General features: G+C 36.0%; 1 non-coding gene across 1 annotated transcript; it reads left to right on the forward strand.

Annotated features, from left to right (window-relative positions):
- The first annotated feature begins 4,433 nt into the window (after positions 1 to 4,433).
- Positions 4,434 to 4,504, forward strand: TRNAA-UGC (transfer RNA alanine (anticodon UGC)). The gene has a single exon. It is a non-coding gene; the product is annotated as a tRNA-Ala (tRNA).
- Positions 4,505 to 6,291: the final 1,787 nt, after the last annotated feature.

A 6,291-nucleotide genomic window follows, 5' to 3' on the forward strand; every position in this document is an offset into this window, starting at 1 on the left:
TATGGGAATTTTTCCACAAATCTAAAACTCTTCTAAACATTAAAGTCTATTTCCCAGAAAAAGTATGAGCTATACAAACACATCGAAAATCTCTTCCATGATTAAAATCCTCTCAACCCTCCTTTTCCAGTCTGCTTTCTGGATAACTTTCAAGACTCTGAGCTTTGTACCCTAGTGTTGGGAGATAGTTCTCCAGTTTTTGTGTTTGTATACCCTTTTGGGAAGGTATGCACTAGCTGTCCTGTTGCTCCAAACTATCTTTTCAGGGATGTTTATATACTTTGGCAAGATGTAAGTGGTGTCTTCTTCTAGAGAAAAGGTCAGTCAGAGTTACTTAGTCTCTAGTATAATAGAGATAATGTCTCCCTATAGGGCAAAGGTCAGGAAGGTCTGTTTGCAGCCCATTAAAAAAGATTCAGGGTCCATAACCTCTGGGTTCCTTGACTGTGACACGAACTCACTGGATACAGTATGTACCTGGGTCACTCCATGTTGCCACCATGGGACCAGAGGTGTGCTGTTCCTGCTATTCCAGGTAGTTCTCTGCAGTACTTGTTGGTCTCCTCTTTTGTCTCTCCAACTAGTTTCTGGGCCTGTTAGAAAAGCTAGCTGTGTCTCCAGGGCCTACTATATCCCGTAGCATGTAGAAAGCACACGCAAAATATTTGTTGAACAGATTAAAGAAAACTGGCTCTCATCCAACACGGTCCTTCACAGTCTTCTGAACTTTGTGGTCTCGTTCCCCCACCTTCCCTGCTTTCTGTCTGCATCCCATTGTCTTTCTTTTTAAATTTTCTTTTATTGAAGTATAATGTACTTATAAAAAAGTGTACACGTTTCTCAATGAATTATTACAGAATGAATACACAAGTGTAACAAACTCATATTATGAAGTAGCATTTCTAAAACACCCAAACCCATTCGTGCTTCCTCACAATAACTGCTCCCTTCCTCCACCCCAAAGAAACAGCTGTTGTGTCTTATAACACTGCACACTATTTTCCCTGCTTTTGAATTATATAGAAATAAACCATGGAGTATGTGCTATTTGAATCTGGATTTTCTTATCAAAGGTTTTGTTGTTTTTGAGATCCATCCATATTGTTACATGTAACTGTAGTTAATTCATTTTAATTGCTATATAATATTTTAATCATTAAGATACCACAGTTTATCTAACCTATTCTTTTTTTTTTTTTTTTTTTAGAGGGAGGAAGGGAAGGAAAGACAGAGAAGGAAGGAAGGATGGAAGGAAGGAAGGGAGGAAGAAAGGGAAACATTTTTTAAACATTTTCTTGTTTTATTATATTTTGTTTGTTTTGTTTTGTTTTTTACATGGGCTGGGGCCGGGAATCGAACCGGGGTCCTCCGGCACGGCAGGCAAGCACTCTTGCCCGCTGAGCCACCGCGGCCCGCCCTATCTAACCTATTCTTGATGGATATTTGGGTTGACTCCAGTCTTTGGTTTTAATGAATAGTGCTGCTATGAAAATTTACATATTGGCCTTTTAGTGCACATGTGCATGGATATCTCTTAGATATAAGCCTAGGAGTGATGGTGCTATTCACAGGATATGTATATTTTTAACTGGCGAGAATACTGCCAAACAATTTCCTAAAATGCTTGAACCAACTTATACTTATGTCAGCAGTATATGAGAGTTCCCTTAGCTATACATTATCCGTTGTTTGTATTTTTATCGTTAGCCACTCTGGCTGGAGTGATATCTCATTATGGTTTAATTTGCCTGTCCATGATAACTAATGACATTGAGCACCTTTTTGTGTTCTTGTTGGCCCTTTTAATATCCTTCTTTGGAAAGTGCTCATTTGAATTCGTTTGTCCATTTTTTCTGTTAAGTTTTCTGCTTTTATTTCTTAATGATTTTTTGGATTATTTATATATTCTGAACAAAAACAATATTGCAGATATATTTTTCCAGGTCACAAACCCTCCTTAATGTAGAAGCATAAGTCAAAAAAAAAACAATTTTATGTGCTCAATGATCCTGTGGTCAGGAATTTGAAGAGTACAGCAAGAAAGACTTATCTATGGCACCCAATATCTAACACTTCAGCTGGGAAGATGTGAATGGGTGGGTGCGTCTTGAATGTCTGGAATCAACTGAACACTCCTTTACTCAAATTTCTATCACCAGGCATGGGATGACGAAAAGGCTTGGCTGAGTTGAATCTGTCATCCAGAGCACCTGCAAATGGACTTTTCCCTTGGATTGGACTTCCTTACAATACGGCAGCCTTAGGATTCCTGGAGTTATTACATGGGCTCCCTGAACTCCAAGAGTGAAGATTCTAGCAGTACAAGTCAGAAGCTCCATGGCATTCTATGAACTAGATTCAGAAGTAGCATAATATCTCCTCCACTTTGCTCCATAGGCCAAAGAGGTCCCAAAACTGATGTCAAAAGATGTTCATTCATATCTGAAAACCACCATAATCTACCCTCTGGCCGCAAACTATTTACATTCCTTCCACATACAAAATACACTCCTTCTCTCCCAAGACCCCTCTCCTCCACATCCCATCCCATTATGACATCAGATCCAGAATCTTACCATCTAAATCGAATCCAGCTGTGAATGAGATCCCTTTTGGTCAGTTTTTTTAGTATCATTCTTCTTGATCTGAAAACTCATGAACTAAAGAAACAAACTAATTTCCCCACAAGATAAAATGCTGGGACAGGGATAGGATACCTGGGATAGAACTCTGGTTCAAAAAGTGAGAAAATGGAGGCACATTAATTTCACTGCTCCATAGCAATTCTCAGTCAATTGGTCACATTTAGACAGTTCTTTGATTAAGGCCATGTCCTGCTCCCTAGGAATGGTTTTCCATGCTTCTTGGCTCTGCCATCTGTGCTTTTTGTTCTACCCTCTGAATCCTCCTTTTCCATATAAGTACCCTATGCTTACAGATGAGTCGTGCTGTCAGCCTACTTCCTGACTATATTTGGTGGGTGGAACTCAAAGATCTTTTATTTTATACTCTCTCTGCCACTTTTGGGTCTTTCTGGTATAATTTCTTTTAAAACTTTATGTATTTTTATATATCAATTTATAATCAACTCCATTAGACAAATACCAAACCCACAAATGTCTTCAAGAGTTAAGTCCTTCCTTAACTTGGATAATGCTCTTAAAATTCTTAAAAATTCTACTGTTCAACAGAAACATTCACATTGCTTAAATGCCTTAAGTTCGTTAAAAGGCACTTCTTTTTTTTCTACCTGAGAGGGTCTGTCAGGCTCTAAAAGTTTTCTGATGTCTTGACCAAAGGGTTATAAAGTCAAGCCCTTGGCTTCATTTTTCTTCTGAGACCACGTTTTCCTGACAACACTCTGGATTACTTTGAGAGCCTAGTTAGTACCTAGAAAGACTTCCCTGGACCCTCTATATTTCTTCCCAACTCTTTAAAAAATGCATGTTTTACTGCCTCCTTGCCTATTTATGTCCAAGAATGAAACTCTAACTCACTGTAAATTTTTTTACCTATTTATAGACTTTGCACAAAAATATTCCCTCCAAAAAAATCTTCTTACTAGGGAAGCTCAGGTAGGATAGACAGCAAGAAAGACTACAGAACTGCTGCTCACTGGTGGGCCATATTCTGATGAGACACACATGGGGATGGGCTGTTTGTCCATTTATAGGAATCTTACAGTAAAAACATTGTACCTCTCGCTAATCCCTTCCCTACACTACCCCAAACTCTTAAGCCCTGAACCTTCACATGTGGGAGGTGTGAGCTGCACTGTACTGAAAAGACAGAGAGCATTTCTTTGTTTCTTTGCTTCTATGGGCTCCCACAGCCAGCATAAGCTCAGAAAAATCCAAAGGCTGGACTTTCTCCCCAACTGTGCCTTTCTGAGGGGACATATGACAAAGATCATGAAGGTGACTCAGCAATATCTGGTGAGCAGTTCTGAAATTTCACCTACAGCTGCTAACTGTTGCTTGCCTTTACACTCTCGTCATGGTCTCTTTTGATGGACAGAAACCCTGATTTTTAATGTAGTCCAATCCACAAATCTTATACTTTATGGCGACTAAATCTCCTACTCCAAGGTCATGAAGCTATTCTCCTTATGTATTCTGCTAACAGCTTTATTATTTTATTTTTCTCATTTAGACTTACAATATACCTAAGGTTGTTTTTTTTTCTGAGTTAGTGGTCAAATTTTACTTTATTTTTATTTTTCAACATAGATATCCAATGTAGCCAGCATTACATACTGAAAAAAATTTCTGTTGGCAGCACTGTCAAAAATAAATTCTCCAAATAAGCATGCATCTGCTTTTAGATTCTGTTACATTAGTCTATCCTTGTGCCAATAACATGCTGTCTTAATTACTATAGTGTTTATATAATTAAAATAGTAATTAAAAGCTGTCTTAAAAATAAATCAGCATGCATGGGTGGTTCAGTGGTAGCATGCTCACCTTGCATGTGAGAGATCTGGGTTCAATTCCCAGACCATGCACCGCCCCCCCCCCCCAGAAAAAATCAGCTTTATTGAGATATAATTTATATATGTATAAGTGTAGCTTTACATCAAATCTTGGATGAGGTATAATAAGCCTTTTAACTTTTTCCAAATTTACAAAATTATTTTGGAAATTTTATGTCTTTTCCATTTCTATATGAGCGGTATAATAAATTTGTCAATTTCTACAAAAAAAAACGTCTGCTCATATTTTGATTTGGATTACAGTAAATCCATCGATCCATTTGCAGAGGATTTCTGTCTTAATATTGAACCTTCCTATGCATGAACATTTATTCCCCATTAATTTAGGTCTTTTTAAACTTCTCTCAGCATTGTAAAGTTCTCCATATACAGGCCTTTGGCATATTTGTGTAAAGTTATAGTTTATCATGCTTTCATACCATTATCAATTTTAAAATGTCAATGTTCAATTTTGATCCTGGCATATTAGAAGTGTACTTTATTTTACATATGAATCTTTCATCCCGTGATGTTATTTACCTTGTTTATTATTTCATGAAGTCCTTTGTAGATGCAACAAAGGTTTTAACATTGATAATTTTGTCTGCAAATGAAGATAATTTTATTTCTTCTTTTCTAGTCTGAATGCCTATTACTACTTTTCTTGCCATATTGCACTGGCTCTGACATTCAGAACAGTGTTAAATAGAAGTTGTCAGTGCATATCTTGACATAATTCCAATCATCGTGAGGAATGTTTTCATCATTTTCCATTGCTAAGTGATTGTAGCTATAGATTTTTATATACATCTTTTATATGATTGATAAAATTTCCTTCCATTTCTATGTTGTTCAGAGTATTTTTTTTAAACAGAAGTGCATTTTGAATTTGTCAATTTCTATTTTTGTATTTATAAAGATGATTTTTTTTAGTCTGTTAATATGATTAATTATTTTCATGGATTTTTAGATATGATATTGACTGAAATTCTGAGGTGAATTCACTCAATTTGTATTACATATCTTCTATATTGCTGAAATTGATTTGTTACCATTTCCTTAAGGTTCTCTGTGTCTGTATTTATGAGGAATATAGGTTTTTAGTTTTCTTGCATTGACTTTGTGTGGTTTTGTGCTAAGGGTAATGTTGACAAAACAAAATGAGCTCGAAAGGGTTTCTTCTTTTTCACTTTCCTCAAGGAGTATTATATGGCTAGTTAATACTTGATAAAATATACCAGCGAAGTCATCTGTGAATGGATGACTTTGAGGGAAAATTTTAACAATGAATTTAATTTGTTTACTAGATATAGACCTATTTAGGTTCTATTTTATTCTTGAATGAAGCTCTGATCATTTCTGTCATTCAGGTTATTTGTCATTTCTACTTCTACCTAATTCGTTGGCATAAACTTCATAATATTCCCCTATATCCTTTTATTGTCTATAAGGTGTCTGGTGAGGGTCCCTATTTTATTCATAATACTGGTCATTTTTGTACTGGTCATTTTTGTCTTCTCTGTTTTTCACTTGGTTAAGTTTGCTGGTAGTTTACCAGTGCTACTGACATTCTAAAAAATCAGCTTTGCAATCATTGATTTTCTCCATTGTTTTTCTAGTTTGTATTTTTTTAATTTCTGCTTTTATGTTCATTATTTCCTTCCTCTTATTTACTTTGTGTTTGACTTTCTCTGCAATTGCTAGCTTCTTAAAATAAGACATTTTGTCATAATTTTAGCCCTTCTTTCTTTTCTAATGTAAACATTTAAAGCTACCAACTTCCATCTAAGAACTGCTTTGCTGCATACCATAAATATATT

The sequence above is a fragment of the Tamandua tetradactyla genome, chromosome X (assembly GCF_023851605.1).
Source record: "Tamandua tetradactyla isolate mTamTet1 chromosome X, mTamTet1.pri, whole genome shotgun sequence".
NCBI lineage: Eukaryota > Metazoa > Chordata > Mammalia > Pilosa > Myrmecophagidae > Tamandua > Tamandua tetradactyla.